Source organism: Podarcis cretensis (genome assembly GCF_951804945.1).
Source record: "Podarcis cretensis genome assembly, chromosome: 6".
Lineage (NCBI taxonomy): Eukaryota > Metazoa > Chordata > Lepidosauria > Squamata > Lacertidae > Podarcis > Podarcis cretensis.
The window spans coordinates 60,991,023-61,010,021 of NC_137175.1; the positions used below are offsets into that span (position 1 = coordinate 60,991,023).

Consider the following 18,999-nt stretch of genomic DNA (forward strand, 5'->3'; position numbering starts at 1 on the left):
TCCACTCAACTCAGTTGGAAAACACAACAACAAACAAGTCTTCAAGGTATTTTAGAACAGATTTCTTAAACAATGTTGACTTCTCCAATCTGGTAAAGGAAATCCAATTTGTATTTAGATTGCTAAAAGCATGGCTCATATCTGAAAAAAGTATTTAATGTCTGTAGTAGCCATATACCTGGGGTCCTCAACATAGCGCCCATGGGCACCATAGCACCTCCAGAAAACCCTCTTGGCATCTGCAAAAGCCTCCTGCCACTCCTAATTTCTTCTGGGAGACTGCCTTCTTTTGTTATTTCACCAGTTTCTTTTCTGAAGCAGGTCTATTGTGGTGCCCATGACAGCTTCTTGGATTTCCAGATCTGCCCCAGCACCAAAACCATTGGGAACCCTACTGTAAACAATACCTTTCGGTGCAAATCTGTGGGGCGGCACATGTTTCTAATCACCACCAGCACTCCCCAAAATGGGCTGTGTGTGCATTTATAGGGCTGTAAACTGGCTGAATAATTTCTAGATCTATAGCCCTGTTAGCTGCCTACCAAGTAGGTTCCCCCCCCCCCCACAAAAACTAACTTTAGTGATTGGCCATGGAATAAATCATCACTTGAGCAGCAGCAACATAATTGGATTGGAATAAAAAGGATGTGCAAGAGGAACATATGGGTTGTAAACATCAATTTACTATTGATGTTGTAATCTTGAATAAAGCACAAGTGACAGAAGTCCCACTGAGTTCAATGGGACTTAGTCCCAGGTAAGTGTGCATAGGAGGATTGCAGTATAACTTCCTGCTGTGAAAGATATATTGTGCCTAATATGTGTTCCAAATGTTAATTCCTTGCCATGTTTTCGAGAGCTTGGTATATTAAAAGGATAGAGCCTTGCTACATCCTATTCCTCAAAACAGATTACACTTCCATACACCCTTCCTGTTAAAATCATTGCAAATCAGTTTTTCAGCAAGTGATACAGTGCATCATTTTAGTGCCGGTGGGCTGACCCACATGTCCTATAACAGATCTGAAGTGGTTTTCAGGCACGGAATGATCTTTGATCATTCTTCCGCTTATCTTAAATTGGCTGCAAGACACCAATTTAACAAAGGAGAAATAATATAGCAGAAAACTGAGAGCAGCATGAAACATCAACCACAACCATCTGCTTTTCAACTTTCTTCAGAATGCTTTTAATTCTATTTGCTATTAGATGAGTATATGTGGCAGGGGGACAGGGAACCTGCAGCTCAACGGATGTTGCTGGGCTACATCTTCCATCATTCCTGACCACTAGCCATGCTGGCTGCAGCTGATGGAAATATTAGTCAGGTCACTGAATGCCACCCTTTCCCCATCATTCTAAATATACAGCTCAGTGCACAGATATCAAATGCTAGAAATTAATTTTCAAAAGGTTATTCTGATGTACACTTTTGATACTTTCTTTGTTTAACTTGATTTTGAATCCTTACAAACCAATCAACAGAACAGTAAGCAGAATACACAACCAATCTGAGGTCCTATCCTAAGCAACTTCCTTGTGTTTATAGACATTGAATAATAAACAGCAAATACATAAACAAATTTTCCACTGTCTATTATACAGCGTTTTCTAGTGGTTTTCCTGAATGGGCAGCCCTTACAGTTTGGGAGAGGTTAAAACAAGATTCACTTCTTCTCCCCAACTGTTTTGTGGACAATTGCATGAAGACACATGAGAAAGGTGTTCCTAGCCAAATTACAGATAAATAGCTCTGAAATCATTTCAAAGGTCCCTGTTTCAGTTTGGAGTGCTTCACAGAGTCTGCTTGGCTTGGATATGCCTGGAGTCTGTCTGGAGCAGCCTGGATCAGGCTTCCATAAAATTTGAGGGACCGTTGCTTTCCAGAGAAAATGTATTCTGTTATACATGCTGGGAGCTGGGGAAGTGCAGACAGAGACCTCTGTCATGACCTCAGAAGCTGGACATTCATATTCCCCAAAGCAACAAAATGAGGAGGAAACTTAGGTTGGTCCACTCATGGGGAAACTATACTCTTGACACCTCCTGCTAGGTACTCCCAGCCTGAGAACAAAGCTGTCCCACCTTCCTCAGTGTGATGGCCTGGGATTCGGATTCAGATGCTGAACCTGAGGAATCCCAGCCTGCACAGGATCCCCCCGCCTCCAGAACCAGCTGAGCCGGGGTTGGGGCATGAGCCTGAAGGGTCTTCACCTGTGCTGGATCCTCAGGTGCAGGCACCAGCTGAGTCTGCTCTGACTCCTGAGGCGATGGAGGACCCATTGCCTGCAGGTGCTCCACTCTCAGCGCCGTCAGAGGAAGCTGGGGTTGCATCTGGGTCCAGTAACCCTTCAGCCTCTCCTGAGCTGCAGAGGCTCAGGGCAGAGAGGCAGAGGGAACTAAGTTCCCGCAAGAGGAGTGCGTGCCTCCAGGCCAGGAGAAGTGAGTCACCTGAGGATCGGGGCCACCCTATGCCTTGGGGCAGATAAAAGCCAGCCAGCCCCAGTCCCAAGTTGCGGGGGTAACATTGGTGGTTGTCAGTTCCTGCCTGAACCCTGCCCTGCACCCAGCTTCGACTTTTACGGACTGCCTTCATATTGCTTTATCGACTACGGACTGGACTTGGACCTTGCCTCTTGTTTAACCCCTGGGACCAGCACACTCAGGCTCAGAGGACAAGTCCTGAAATAATTTCCCCATCCTGTTCCCAGCATAGAAGTTTACACTGGCAGATTCAAAGGGCCCTTTAAATAAACTTGGCCATTTCTGCAAACAGGTGGGGCCAATTGCTGGATAGACCATGCAAACTCTACATAAGGCCTCAGGTGTTCCTAGCTCTCGGCAGTGACATTAAGAAGAATTTAATGTAGCTTTGTCAGCACACACTTGCCTGATAGAATAATATCTCCTAAAGCTCAGCCAGCAGGGACAGCTAGGAGCTGCCCAAGGTCTTGACCTGCTTAGAGATACTGTACTTTGATTGGACTTGACCTGTTCATTGCTTCCACATTCCCTGCAAGTCCTGAGCCCCAGCAGAACAGCATAGCCTCTTTGAGCTCACCACAGAAAGATGACAAATCGTGATAACATCCCATATCCTACAGCCATAACACCACCTTCGTTTTCCCATTCTGATTAAAATGTATGCTTAGACCAAGTTGTGGATTTCAACAGGCTCTCACATATATTAAGACTGCTAGTGAGCAAACAAGGTAGGACTTAACATGGTGAAGAAAATCCAAAGCTTAATCTGTTCTGTGTGGGTGTATATAGTATAATGGTGCCCACTAATGCTGCTGTCAGTTTATTTCTCTGCTCTAACTGCCCACACTTCTAAAGAAGCTAGATTTATTTATATTTTGGGATGCATCTTGGCCTACCTCCAAAAGCACATTTTGCAGATGAAATCCCATCAAATCTGTTCACACTCCTGTTAGTCAGTGACAAAGATGAATGCTTATTTTGGGGCTGCGTTGGATGCTCTTTTCTTCACTTTTACACAGGAAATTTGTTTAGTCATCCACCATCGTGTCAGGGCTCCAGTCACTGTATATTAAAAATATACACAGATCAATTCAGCTTCCTTTAAAAAAAAAAGCATGTTTATTTTCTTTAGTACTAAATCCTTCTCATCTCAGCTAAAAAAATATGGCCAACTTCCAATGGTGTCTGCTTGCTTGTGCAACAGGGCTTTCAATTTCTCTTCTTCCCCATCCAAGTCCCTCACCCCAAAATCTCCTCCAAAGGCCCCCTCAACCCCCTGGATCAGATTTGGGGGGGGGGTAAGCAGGGGGCTGTAAGAAGGGGGAGAAATAGAAATCTTGTATAGTCAGCTGCTTGTTCATGCTACATTGGATCTTATCCTATAAACTGTATAAAATGGGCAAAAAAGGAGAGGCTTAGTTCTCTGGAGGGGCTGCTATAGGTCTGTCCACAAGACCCCACCTCCTCCTTCTGTAGGTTGGTGTTAGAATTTGAGAAAGTTGACAATTGTGTATCTCAGCCTCATTTCATTCATTCATAGCCTGCTTTTCTACCACCAGGTAATCAAAAACAAAAACCACCACCCACTCATAAGGTGAAAATTGGCCTCCTATATGCAGCCTTCTAGTATAAATCACCATTTGGAATCTGTAAAATGGAGTATGCAAACATTTCATGTGTCAGATTGGTGGTCACAGGAGGACAAAACCCTCCCAAGAGTAGACAAAGGCAATTTCTCTTTGGGGGCAATTTGGACACAGTTTCTATTACATGTTCTATTAATGTTACAAACATTAGTAAATTCCATTAGAAAGCATCAGTAAATCCCTCTGCAGCAGCCTTCCACTGATGCAAAAATAAAAATAAAAATTACTCCTGAAAGAAGCAAAATGCTCATCAGAGCATGAGATAGCTATCTCTTACAGCAGCTTCCTCCATTGCTATGTTTTCTATCAGAGGACAGACATCCTTCATGTGAAGTGACAGTACGGTCATCATAACTCAGCAACTGGAATTGCTCCAGCTTCTAGTCACTCTCCCACTTCCCATCCAATTGTCAATCAACAATGCAAACCACAGAGTGGGTAATCTGTGCTGTCAATCATGGCCAAGAGAATCCGGAAGCAAGAGGCAGTCCCTTCTGAGTTGGGACTGCTGCACAGCATATATCTTTAGCTGACACAGGGAGAACTAGATTTCTGCGATAGAAATATGCAGATTCCTGGGCAATCGAAAAATTCTTCAGGGCTGAATTTAAATATTAGGAAAGTAAAGACTTTGACACATTAAATGTTTCATGGATAAAGTATTGCAGAATATGTACTCTGTCCTTTTCAAAGACAGGGTGTTGATGGCAGTGGGTGGGGTGCGAAGATAGATGTCCCACAATAGTGGAGGCTTTTCATAAATTATCAAATGTATAATGCTTTAGTTACCTTATAATGGGGGGGAAACTGAGCTGTCATCTATGCCATTGCAAAATTAGTTTATTGGTATTATTAGAATTTATAACATGTTTATTTTTTAATTTTTTGCAGCACGCAAGCATTTAAATTATTTAGAAAAAAATAATCTTTTTTTGTCCTCTCCTTTCCTTAAAATTCACTTTTGATATACAGTTAGTATTTTGAATACATTTTGTATTGTGTGTTTTAAACAAGAAACAAATTCACAGTAACTCTTGCTCTGCAGAAATGCAAACAATCCTTTGACTGCAGTGATTTGAACTCAAAATGTTTTGGCAGAAATTCAGCTTTTCCATGAACTTGTAAAATAACCCACACTCGCTTTCACAAAAGAGTAGAAAAATTAAGCCAGCTTTAATGATGCTACTTATAAACTGTAACAGGGATATTGTGAGGCTTAACGTCTGTAAAGTACTTTGCCATCTTCATCCAGAAGGTACTATAAAGTCTGAAACTCTATGAATAATAATAGAACAATGGCATTTGAAACATGAAGCAACCAACCAAATATCATGAACGTCCTACAGAGAATGTAAAATTCATTGTGGCGTCTATACTGAAACTGGGTGTGAAAAAGACAGCCATTGATCACAGTGACACCTGAAGGAGCTAAAGAAACTTTTTACTATGTCTCTATAATGAAATACCTTGATGGTTCAAGATCCTGTCTGAAGAAGTATAAAAACAGTCTTGGAAGAGGTACAGGCAGTGTCAAATAGCATTGAAAAGAAGTGGAATAAGTGACTAACAACCCTCTTGCTAAGATTTCTACATCCTCAACTCTCCTCTGTTATGGGGTGGGTATCCTAGATCCAAGAGCAGAGAACAAGAGTGGCTGCAAGCCCTGTCCTCTGGCAGAAGAGCAGGCAGGAGACACTGAATTTGGGGGGGTGCAAAAAGTCAAAAGTGCAAAATCATGCACTTGGAAACCGAAGAAGCTTTTAAATGCTTGGTGTTCTGTTATGTTTTTTGTATATTCTATTGAAAGCTGCCCAGAGTGGGTAGTCAGATGGGTGTGGTATACAAAGAAAAGATCATGATGGTGGTGGTGATGATGATGATGATGATGAAGAAGAAGAAGAAAATGTTGTCAGATGATAACTTGTTGCCTGGAATCAACAAAGAAGAGCAGGAGATCTTGTGGTCTTGGTCCATCACTTGGTGTCTATAACTTGGTGTCTATAACGTACACCTTATCAAGTGCTCACCCCGGACTCCATTCCAATTTTTGGAACACCTGGTTACACCAGAGTCCCAGTCATGCATACGTCTATGTGTAAGTAGCTACTAACATGTTGGCTTCTTTACTGCAGTGGCGTGGATGTCCAGAGGTGGTCTAGCAGCATGCCCAAAGTATGTCCCTACTTCCGAGCAATTGTGTAATGGGGGTAATTATAATTACACAATGATGAGGGCTAAGGCTGGGTCATTTTGCAGAATCAGGCTTTTTCTGCAAATGTTAATATGCAACTGATTTAAAATGCTTTGTTATGCTAATTCAATCATGCAGACATGTTACATTGTTTCAGTATTCTATTTTATTGAGTTCCCTTAAAAAGAGAGAACATATCCTCAATTAACAGCATTTTTTTTAAATAAAAAGGTTTGTCTGATTCTGATTTTTCTTTTGTCCTTTGTTTCCTTAAACTTGCATTCCAGGCAGCAAATCTTATCAAGGCTCACACAGTGCTCAGATTAAAGAATCATTTATGACATAGATCATGTAGTGACCTAGATTTCAAGTCTGCACACCTGCAATGTGCTGGGGGAAATGTTACAGCTACTACACAGATTTCACATTGGGTGGGTGGAGATTATGTGATACTGCTGGACGTAGCATGAACATTGTAAAAGTGTTGTAAAATACTGCATGCAAAACATCTTTCCAGTATTTAGTCTCTAGAAATAAGGTGCAAATGACTTAAGTTTATATCACAGTAGGGAAGACAGAGAGCTGCCTTAAACTAACTCAGACAATTTTGCCCAGTGGTGTTTGCTCTTGGGGGCAGGGGGTGTTTCCTAAATCCCAGGAAGAGGGTATTCCTTGTTCTCCTACCTGAGATAGGGGCAATCAGAATTATCAATGGGTGGAAGAAGCATCTTTATGAGGGAAAGTTACAATGTTTCAGTATGGGGGGCTTGGTTTTTCAAAAAGGCAAGAGATGGGAAACATGATAGAGGTGGATTAAATGATGGGTGGTTTAGAGACCTCTTGTATTCTGAGAGGTAGAAAAACTCCACCTAGCTCACTTTTGGTTGACACTGGATTAGTGCATCACTCTGTTGGTGCCAATTTTCCCCTTGCAGCCACTAAATTTGTGGGTGGGCAAAAATGCAAAGCCCCAAACATGTTGTGTTCCAGTTCAGAAGAGGCTGAATTGGCCAGGTGACAGCACTGCGCTTGATCCAGGCCCAGTTACTGCACCAGCTCCAGGTTGCCCTTTTCTACATGCATATTCCATTCGGCCCTGCCAGACAGTGGCCAGAGGATTGTACTCTAAAACCTCAGTGTTGTATTTTGTAGACAGGCAGCAATGCAGGTGTTCCCCCAGTTTCTCATGGATTTTTAAAATGGTTGGACCTTAAAAATGCAGCTAAATGTGTTCCACACCAGAGGGAATTGTAAGCAAGCAAACACATTTTTATATATTGTACAAAATAAAAATGCACAGAAACAATATAGTAGCCTGGGAACTAATGGAAAAACAAAAAATTCCAATACCATAGTAAGAAGTTGTTTGGGGAGAAATCAGAATGAATTTATTGAAAAGGAGTAGTGTTTTCCCAAGATGTTTCTGATAAACCCAAATCTGAGCAATGTGTGTTGCCTATTATTATATGGGATTTGCAAGAACAAAAGATCTAGTCACTAAAAAAAGGTTAGTTTCAGTGCAGATTGTCAGAGACAGAGATTTATGAGGGCAAGATGGGGAAAAGACTGAAAGGTTTAGTAGAAATATTTCATAAGAAAGAGGAGTTTTTGTTCTTATTCATTGACTCAATTATAGAAATGAATTCTCAGTGGAAACTTTGTCAAGCCTCAACCAGTGTGGCAGCACTATATTAAAATGTATTATTGGCATTCCAGTTGAGAAGCAAGTGAAGCATATATATATATATATATATATATATATATATATATATATATATATATACATACAGAGAGAGAGAGAGAGTCATACCTCAGGTTACAGAAACTTCAGGTTGCATTTTTTCAGGTTATGGACCACAGAAACCTGGAAGTACCTGGATGGGTTACTTCCGGGTTTCGGCGGTCATGCATGCGCAGAAGCACTAAATTGCGCTTTGTGCATGTGCAGAAGCACCAAATCGCAAGCTGCGCGTGCACAGACACGCCACTGTGGGTTGCGAACGTGCATCCCACACAGATCGCATTTGCAACCCGAGCATCCACTGTATAGGCAAAAAGAAGGGTTTAAAACACACACATGACACACACTCTCCACAGCTACTTTCAAAGCTACAGATAAGCTTGTAAACTCTTATTTTGAGTTGATACTTTGCTTTGTACCTTTAATTGCTTTTTTAAAAAATCCAGATGATGTAAGGCCCTATTATATTCATTTTCTTTTGGTATTACTCAGAAGGGTAATGTCAACAGGCTCATCACAGCTATCTGCCAATCACCCATTCCCACCACCCTTCTGAGTAATACCCCTCCCCACCTTCCCACTATATAGAAGGGTCTGGTGACTTCTGTTTCAGTGTATCTGAAGAAGTGTGCATGCACACGAAAGCTCATACCTAGAACTAACTTATTTGGTCTTTAAGGTGCTACTAGAAGGAATTTTTTTATTTTGTTTTGACTATGGCAGACCAACACGGCTACCTATCTATAACTGGAAATTTGTGTAGATAGTTATACGAATTCATGCAAAGGAATCATTGTATTAGCTGATGTGAAAGAGAAATGCAAAAGGGCACCATTTCTTCTTCAGCCCAGATTGTACCACACATATGCAGCAAATGGCTCCTCAGAAGCATTGTGAAAACAATGACATGAAGACTGGAGAACGCCCACCATGGTGAGGTGCCCACTTCATTCCTGAGGTGCACACAAGTACTGTACAACTGCATCACTTTGGTTCTCAAGGTAAATATGCACTGAGCATAGGCAAAGGCCTGCATCAGGATGAGTTCCATACTTGAGGTGCATAGGCTAGAGGTCTCTGAATTGTGCTCATAGATTAGCTATTCACTACATGCGCAGTCAAATGCAGCCCAAGAGAGAAAGTGGAGTGCTTGGCTATGTCCTTCATCCAGAGAGAACACCATCTGTGCATGTACCTCCACAAACACATTATATCAAGAAATAAGGTGATTTGTGATGAACTGTGCACATAATCTCCACCTTCTCCCTTGCCCATAGGTTTTTGAGCTATTTCATTTCAAGGTCATATGATCTTATGCCTCAATTTATAAAATAACTAAATAGGAGTGAATTCAAATGCTTTGAAAAAGCACTTGCTCTTTTCCATGTACTAAATGAAGTCCCAATTTAGCTCTTACCTTCAGGTGGTGTTTTTCTCCTCCAAAAGCATATCCCACCCCACCCTGAATCACTAGCCAGAGGAAGGAGGAGGACGTAGGGGAAGGGAGTTTGCCTCATCACTTTCCCTTCTCAGGTGGTGACAACGTCTAATATGAACAAGCCCTTGGAGAAATTCACAAATGTATTCTTTAGTGTTCAAGGTAATTGCTTGGTTTTGTTGCTGGAGAGCTGTTATACGTTAACGTGCTCTGCTGGCTGGGGTTCTCATCCCACAAATTAAAACACTCATTTACAACCAAGCAGCATTTGTAACAGAATAAGATTGGAATGTTCCTCAAGTGCAATGGAGTTAAGCAGACTAAGGGATTCCTGAGACAGGATTTTGATTATGCAAGGAAGGAAGAAATTCGATGCTTTCTTGATTTCTTATTGCCCTTTCTAATTTCTCCCCGTAAAATGCATTGTCTGTTAAAGGCTGCAGTAATGTCTGTATCTCTGGCATAAGAAAAGAGGGTTCCAAGGGAGCTGGTTTTACTGTGAGTAGTTTTGAATTGGGAGACTCCTTGCTATTTAATGATAATGAAAGGTAATTATTTCACACATGGCAGTGAAAGAAATTCTTCAGTTGCTTTATAAGACAGCGATGACGTATGGCCGTATTCACACTAACGCAACTAGGACACAACTTCATGTTCACTTAGGCTGCATATACACCACACTTCCAATGCACACCGAAAGCACATTGTTTTCCCTCAAATAATCCTGAGAACTGTTGTTTACAAAGCTACAATTCCCAGCATCCTTACCAAACTACAGCTCCCAGGATGCTTTGGAGGAAAATAATGTGCTTAAAATGTATGGTGTATACATCAGCTCTGTTATCCTCAACCTTTTCTCGGACATACTTGTACAGCAAGATGGTATAGTACCCTGCCCATCTGCATCCAAAATTTGTCTTGCTATACTACCTGCCCTGCATTAACCTATCCATATTTTGGTGCTCACAAAAGGATGTCATATATTGATCCTCATTACTTGCACATATCATGGTCTTATTTCTGAGAACAGATGAATGGCATGTGTCAGTCAGTGGTGCTCAGGCAGTTTCTCCTTCCTGCCCTTGTGGAAACAGCTTAGCATGCCACACCCAACTCCACATGTTGCACCAGCTAGCAAGTGCAGAGGTGTTCCTTTGTAGATGCTGCTGCTGTCACTACTTAGAGTATATCTCAGGTGCCCATGGCCTGCCAACCTCACCGACACCAGAAAAAGACATTGATATCATAATGAGAGGGTACAGTAATTGGCACATCTGCAGGAGGAGAAAGAGGAAGCAGGACAGGCTTATACAACATCAGCTGCACCATCCTCAGATCCAAGATGGTAGATGAAGAGGGAGAAAGAGCAGACAGTGTGGAGCTTACCCTTATTTTGTACTACAGGCTGATCCAGCAATCATTATTGACATAGTGGAGAAATTCCGTGGAGCTTTCCAGGCTCAGTTCCTTCTATCAGGAACTGCACATGCTGAGATCAAAACAGTGATGTAGTGGTGACTGCATCACAGTGGTGAAGGCAACTTCAGAGATAAATGAGCTCTAATCAAGGGACACCTGGTACTAAAGACAACCCCCATAGGTCTACCCAAGAGAAACATATTAAGAGCTATTGTTTTAGCGATTTTCAGGCAAGTACACCCAGCTCCTCCTTTTCCTATTTTAGGCAACTACAGACAGATCCTCAATTTCCTGTTCATTAGGTAAGCTACCAGATACACTTAGTGCCACCTTTACGTCCTGACAAAGCCTCTACTTTTGAGTATAGTTATGATCCTGGAGCCTCCTTACAGCCAAACAAGCACTCCCACCAGATCCAGCTTTGACTCCTGGGGCCAGAGGTGAAATTGACACGCCTATATTTATGGTACAATATATGAGCTTGTGCTGGGTGACTGGGTAAGTCAGCCTGCTTAATGAGTTCTTCAGGTGTGCTGGGGCTTTTTTTCAGGTTTCCAAGCCCTGTCCTCAAGTGAGATTCCTGCGGAATCAGACTAACGCAACTAGGACTAACGCAACTAGGAATCAGACTAACGCAACTAGGACACAGTCTAAATCAGACTTGTTCCTAACAAGAACATTCTGGAAATGTGTTGCATCCATAAGTCACTGTCATGGCTGTCAGGTAACTCGGCCCATAACTGCAAAGACCTCCCTCCTTAGGCAAGAGGGAGCTCTAGGGAGCCTCCTTGCCTGAGAAGGTACAGCAGAGAGCCATTGGATGTGGGGTTGCCAGTAGACCCAGTCAGTGCCTTCAAAGTCCTGCATTCTCAAAGATATCTGAGATCCACTGAAAGTGCAGATCATGTCAGCCAGCCAGGTGCACACTTTTAAAGCCCCTCCTCCTCAGGTAGAAGGCTGCCCAGAACAGAAAAACATTCCATTATCTATGATTTAACTTCCTTATATTCCTCATTCAAATGAGCTTACAGGCCAAGAGGTTGCTACCTGAGAACTCTAGGGTCAGTTCCTTCTCATTGCATGCTTGGGCCCTAAACTTCTCACTCATTACCTTTCCCCCTACTCAGCATGGAATAGGTTGGTAGAAGGATAAACTTTCACAAAAGAGTCAGGGGCTTGGGAATCAATACGTAACCTTCATGGTCACATTCTCTCCTCCATCCACTTGGCACATAGTCCTGCCTTGATTCCATATATTACATTCTCTCCTAGGATGTCCATGTGTCCTTCTGCACATGAAAAAGTCCTCTATTGGAAGGTCTCTCTGGTCCAAGTCTGGTTCAAAGAAACACAAGAAGGAAGGGGAGGGGCCTTGAAGTTGCCAGTCAACAGTTAGTACCTGGCAATCAAGCATACACAGGAGGTCACCTGTTAAGACGTATTGGATTTCCATTTCAGTTAAAGCAATCTTTTCTACATTTACATCTATACTTATAAATCAACACAAGCAGATGGGATGCAAATCTGTGCTCTCCTTTTTACTCTCTTTTGGCAACATCGCCCTGATCTTTCCCTTTCCCTAACACGATCCTTAACAGAGCACAGGAAACACAAGAAAGAAATGCTATCTTCTCTAGATCCAGAGCCATTTTGCCTGCACCAGGCATCAAAAATTATAACTCCCGGAGGTGCATTTGTTAGGGCAGACATTGGTAGTGTCTTCGGCATACAAACACGGACAAGACTGGAATGTGGCTGGTGTGCAAAAATAGCAAAGGGTATAATTAGCAAGACTTGAGCTGAATTAGATTTTCGCTACACTTCTGCTTTCAGCTGATTGAATTAATGGAGATGATGTTTCAAAGTTTGCATAGAAAGAAGTGCCACTGTGGAGAAAATCAAGTGGGGGCTCTGGGGATGGGAAAAAGCACAGGAAATATCTAATAATGCCCCCCCAGCCCACTCCACTGCCAAGCAATATAAGGCCTTGCTAACATTTGGAAGCGTGGATTTTAGAACACTAACTTTGAACATGACTTGTTGGTCAAAAGTCAGTTTTCCAGGGTTTCTAGTTATCACATTTACACATACATCCCACACACCGTATGAAGTTTATGTAATTCTATGTTAGTAGTATCCAGCCATCTACCCTTTGCCAAGATGGCTTTAAATATCCATCCATGGCTAGACACTGCTTTGGTCTAAGGACTAATGTAATAAAAGTTGTTCACACAGCTAGGCTGAAGTCAGTCATTCAGTGCAAGAGCATAGAAAAATACAGTGTTAAGACTTCAGTAATCTAGTCAATGCTTTTTGAATTATGGTGCTGCAGGAGACTCTTGAGAGTCCCACGGACTGCAAGAAGATCAAACGTATCCATTCTTAAGGAAATCAGCCCTGAGTGCTCCCTGGAAGGACAGATGCTGAAGCTGAGACTCCAATACTTTGGCCACCTCATGAGAAGAGAAGACTCCCTGGAAAAGAACCTGATGTTGGGAAAGATGGAGGGCACAAGGAGAGGGGGACGACAGAGGACGAGATGGTTGGATAGTGTTCTCGAAGCTACCAGCATGAGTTTGACCAAACTGTGGGAGGCAGTGGAAGACAGGAGTGCCTGGCATGCTCTGGTCCATGGGGTCACGAAGAGTCGGATATGACTAAACGACTAAACAACAACAACAACAAATCTAGTCAAGTCCTTAACCCACAGTATCAAACAGACACTTGATCCAAAAGGTATATATGTACTTGATCTTTTTTTAAAAAAAAACAAAACATATTTTTTTTTTATTAACAGGCCAATCCAATCACATTATTTCCAAATCATATTACTTCCAAATTATACAGCCAGATTTTTAAATTTTGTTGGGGGTACCCTTACATCAAGCTCTGAACAAGAATCAAAACATCACTTCTGTTACTGCTTTTATCAAACGGTTCTATCCAGATCTGTCCAGATAGTCTCTTATTACTTCTTCATCTTCTTGTTGTTATCATGTATTCCTTTCTTTGCAATCTCTGATAATCTTCGCAAGCAGGTTAAGAACAAACAACATCTGCATGGGTTTTGCACACTCCAAAGGTCATATCTCATAAGGACAGCCGCCATTCCTCCCCTTCTTCAAAAAATTTATCCTCGGTCCGTCCTATTAATTTCCCCAAGCTTGCCACATATATCACAAAGGGACTCTGCCAGGTTATCACTTTCAACCCATCATTTACATTCCAATGACCCTGGTCCTCCTCCCCTCGTCTTTCTTCAACAAGCCTGTCTTAACAAGATGCCATTAAAAACTGCATCATAGAATTTTTCCTCCGCACTCCATATTTACCAGTCCTCTCTTCAATCGATAATTCACTCCACACAGCTCTTAAATTCTTGCTTACGATTAGTAAAAGACGACGATTCATCTCTCTGGGGTGGAGGTTTATAAATACTCACATGAGGCAAAGAAAATAAAAGTTTTTTCCTCCACCACCCCCCTCTTTTTTCGCTCCGCACATACCAGTCTCGTAATGGTGGTTCTTTGCTTGATTTATTTGTCTCCTCCCGTCTCTCCCAACACAGAGATGCATTAATCAGCAACCTTATCTCTCGACCTTTGCTTGATGTAAGTGCTTCAGCTTCATTCCAATTATATATTTCCAATTATATTTTCGAGCTGAAGCGAACCAGGGTGCTGATTGGAGATAGCATCAGGAAGCGCCGAACCCACTGAGGGCAAATGCCAAACGTCCTGCACCCCCTTCTTTCGAATCCGGGGCTGCATTATGGACGTCGCTGGCAAGGCTGTCCCCCCCCCATATCCTGGGGGGGGGGGGGTAGGAAGGCTGCATACTTCCCATAGAAGCCTTTTTATTACCTTGTGTGGGTCGGAGAGATGTTATTGTCGGCCATCTTCCAATGCGCCACCTGGTGGCCCCCATATATGTACTTGATCAATAGGTACCATATTAAGTTTTCTATTTGTCTCTCATTGTTTCACCAACTCCTACAATCGTTCTTCCTGCGTCGTATATACAGAAGATTTTCTTGGCCCTGAGATTTTAGGGAAACAAATGTTGTGATGGTCCAGGAGAAACAGCTGGACAAATGCCAGGGTGAAAGGTAGGCCAGGATGTTTGTTCTGATGAACACCAAAATTAAAACAAGAGAGAGTCTTGTGGCATCTTAGAAACTAAAACATTTCTCGTGGCATAAGCTTTTGGCTTGTTTTTCTTGCAATACACTAACATGGAAGCCTCTCTGGAAATCAGGGCAGTTCAGTACTACTCAGAGACAAGCCCCAAAGTGCTCAATGGGGCTTGCTCCCATAGTTTCAGACTATGTTCAGTTATGTTCCCGGGGCATCTATAGGTCTCGTTATTGTGAGATATCTAAACACATACATACAAATGATCCAACAATATGCAACTCTTTCTTTTCTATTTACAGCTTGTGACTCATCAGGAGTAAGTCCCATTGTGTTCAACGAAGCTGATACTACTGGAGTATATCCAAGGGTGGCTTTTTAATATCCTGACTTTGCCATACCAAAAATCTCCTTTCTTTCCCTTAATGAACCCTGAAATGGCATTTCTGCATAGAACACAAAACAAGCCCCAGGGCAGACTATCACTCATGTTTTAAAGGCATCATTCAACCACGCATGACTACATAGGTATTTTGCTCAATATTAATTACCTGGAAGGGGCGGGGGGGGGGGAGAGACCAAAACTGTACACAACCCCAAAGCTTTATGCAAGTCTATCAGATTTTGTCCAGTGCAGGCTCCTTAGAATTTAAAGAGCAGAATCCTTACAATTACAATTTCTCTCACAGCATCTTCCTCACCTCAGTTTATGTGACCAGCATCAAATGAAACCTTTGTGTTAAGTATTTAATTGAAGCAGAACTAGGACCAGTAAATCCAGCAACTCACTCACCCATTAGACTTATACCCTTGCTTTCTTTTTTTAAAAAAAATTGGAATGAAAAAGGAATTGAGATGCTGCAAACATCCTGCACTAGAAGAATCTCCTTTTGTGAGATGTCAGCAGGAGACAATATATTCCGCTTGATAATTATGTACTTCTGCACAATCACGTAGCATTATATACAAAATCATCACACTGCAGAGATGAAAACAGCCTGAAATGCTAATTAGTTCCAAAATTAACAGTGATTTGATTTAATGTTGAATAAAGGTTTGCAGTGTTAATTTAGCTCAAAATGGTCACATGCTGGTGTTTTAAATAACTCAGCATGTCTTGTTCTGGATGCACAGAACTGCCATCTATTTTAAAAAAGTAACAGAACATGCTCTGTTTGACTGAGCACCCAAACTCAATGGCTAAATCATCCAGCAACACATACCCAGTGCCCCTTTAGAAGTATGGCTGGGAAACGTTGCAACACCCCATTCACCCTTAAGAAATATAGGCCATACTGGCGTTATGCAAAGCGGCAGAGGGAATAAACAATGAGGTAAGTCTGGTTATTAATTCAAGGCAGAGAAGCTGCCAGTTTGCAGATGTGGCACTATGAAGAGCACATTTCCAAGCTTTAGCCATAGTGGGCCCAGCAAATACACAGCCCCAATTGGAACACTGGTTCAGTCCTACTTAAGTGCATGTGTGTTTATATATTTACACATATACATATAAATACACACACACATTTTAATATGCAATGTGATTCCACTAAAGAATAAAACGTTGGTTCCAGAATAGAAGTTTCAATGAATCAGCTTCTGATTCTAAAAATAACAATTCATTTCAGTTTATACATTTCTGATGTTAACAGTTCATAGACACTAATATATACATAAGCACTTAGGTGGCGATAGGCATATAGAATTTCCTGTTAGCCTTCAGGAAATTACTCATTTCCTGTTCGTCTGAAACCTCAGCTAGAAACATGGCAGTCTCCCCCTAGGGATGCAGGGAAAAAATGTTAAGTGAATCAAACCAATTCACATCTCCTGGATTAATACATGTATCAGAATGCAATTATCGTTTGGATTTTGCACTTCCTTGAATTTTGCAACACAGTTCTCAGATCAAAAAAGTGCCAAAATATATAAAATGCATATATTAGGGGGGAAATGCATTTATAAATATGTATAGGTTTTTATATGATATACAATTTCTGTGCAGATTTCTGTAATGCAGCAACAGGATGATAGGACTTATTAATGAACAGATGCAGAATTGACATGGACCGGGCATTGACTGAACTGTACATTCCTTGTCTTACCCGGTGGAGAAGATGGGCTTTGGGGAAGTCAACTATACTAGGGGGAAAGATATACTGATTTGAAAAACCATATTCAGCCCTATATAAGCTACAGAGTCGGAGAAACATTTTTTCTCTGTGTCATTCTGGGATTTGGGCAGTAGAACTATATGAGTATCTCCCATGTGTGGTCTTATACACAAAATATAATCTGTTCATAGTCATGAATATGGCCTAATGAACAATTCCTGGAAATCCCAGCCAGGTATTCCAGTTAAACAAATCCAATAACCATATTTTTTTTGCTTTTAAACAGAATACTAAAAATGTGTTGCACTTGTTTTTACTCTTCTGTAGGACAGAGCTCTATTCTTTCTGCAGTTTCTAACAGTGCAATCCTATACATACCTACTCAAAAGTAAGTCCCATTGAGTTCAATGGGGCTTCCTCCCAATCAAGCGAGTACAGTATATGATTGCAACCTTAGGTAAGTACATTCAGACAGCTAACCAGTCCCTTGTTAAAAATGTCATCTTGAACATTGGATTAATGTCACAGCTGCAGAAATTCAAAAACTGAAATATTGCAAATAATATTTCCAGACATTGGTATAAAAACAAAAATACCATGTCAAAGATATAATGGTTGGTGTTTTAATGGCAATGTATCTTATTTATTTATTTTTTAAAAAACTAGTTACAAAAAATATGTCTTTTCCCCTCTATTTATGTTAATTTGACATTTATTAATGTGCACAGAAATAAACCTATATTTGGCTCAATGCAGCAAATGTTGAAATTATGACAACAGAATTTAATGATAAATTGATATTTGCTGAGGTGAAAAACGAAATGCAAAACTGGTCTGTCATTTCCACTAGTCATCGTTGAGATTAAACAATCCCGCAGTTTTCTGGTTCAGTGAGTGTGGAGAAGGTGATTGATATATATATATATATATATATATATATATATATCCAAGACAAGAAGCAGCCTGTGTCTGGCAAGCTCACACCACTCCATTTCCTGCAGCTTCAGCATTCCAAGAGCACTTGGACTGTGCTACACTTATTTTATTGTATAGTTCAGATGCACTTGGTCCAACCTCATCTGCATTTGCTTGGCTCGGTGAACCATTCAGTTCAATTATAGCATATTACGCATGAGGTAATTGTTTAACTTTATGAATTAGCGCACAGGAGGAACGCTAGGGGGAATGAGACACAGAGCAGAAAATTATCACTGGGAAAACTTCAGGTGACACTTTTGGGAGCAGCCAGCAGCCAATTCAGGTCATCAAGTGCAGGAATATTTGTAACCCGGCAGAAGAAAAAAGAGTTCTGAAACAGTTGGAACATGTCCACTTAACAACACCCCTAGAGAAACAGGAGGTGTGTGAGTGGGTAACATCTTCTTGTACCCTCAACCCCAGCGAGAGAGGCAACGTATTGGAACACAAGACCAAATTGCAGTCATCTCCTCTATTTCTCTTATGGACAAATGGGACAGACATATGGCAAGCAAGTTCCCTACATTCACTGCATATGTGGGTAGGACTTGAAGCACCTGAATTACATCTAGCACAATAAGAGTTTACTTAATTTTCTTAGACACCTGATCTCCTCAGGCCTATGCCTGTCTTTGGGACAGGCTTTTACTGCAACAAGATATCTGTAGGATATAGTATATATCATTTCTGTCTCTTTAAGGCCAGCTGTACTGGATCAACAGGTGAGGGCTACGTTGTCAGGGTTGGGCCAGATGGCAAGCAGATTCTTCCGCCAGCAGGATTAGACAAGCTATCTCATTTAGAAATATTGGTTGGCACCCAAACAACAAGTTAGACTTGGCCACGGTTGGCAGC

General features: G+C 41.5%; 1 protein-coding gene across 1 annotated transcript in view; it reads right to left on the minus strand.

Moving 5' to 3' along the window:
- The window catches only part of DAB1 (DAB adaptor protein 1), a 666,637-nt gene that overhangs the window by 621,002 nt on the left and 26,636 nt on the right, over positions 1-18,999 (minus strand). Inside the window, exon 6 of the mRNA XM_079982111.1 lies at positions 3,381-3,546. The gene's annotated coding sequence lies outside the window, so the exon portion shown is untranslated. The remainder of the gene's footprint in view (positions 1-3,380; positions 3,547-18,999) is intronic.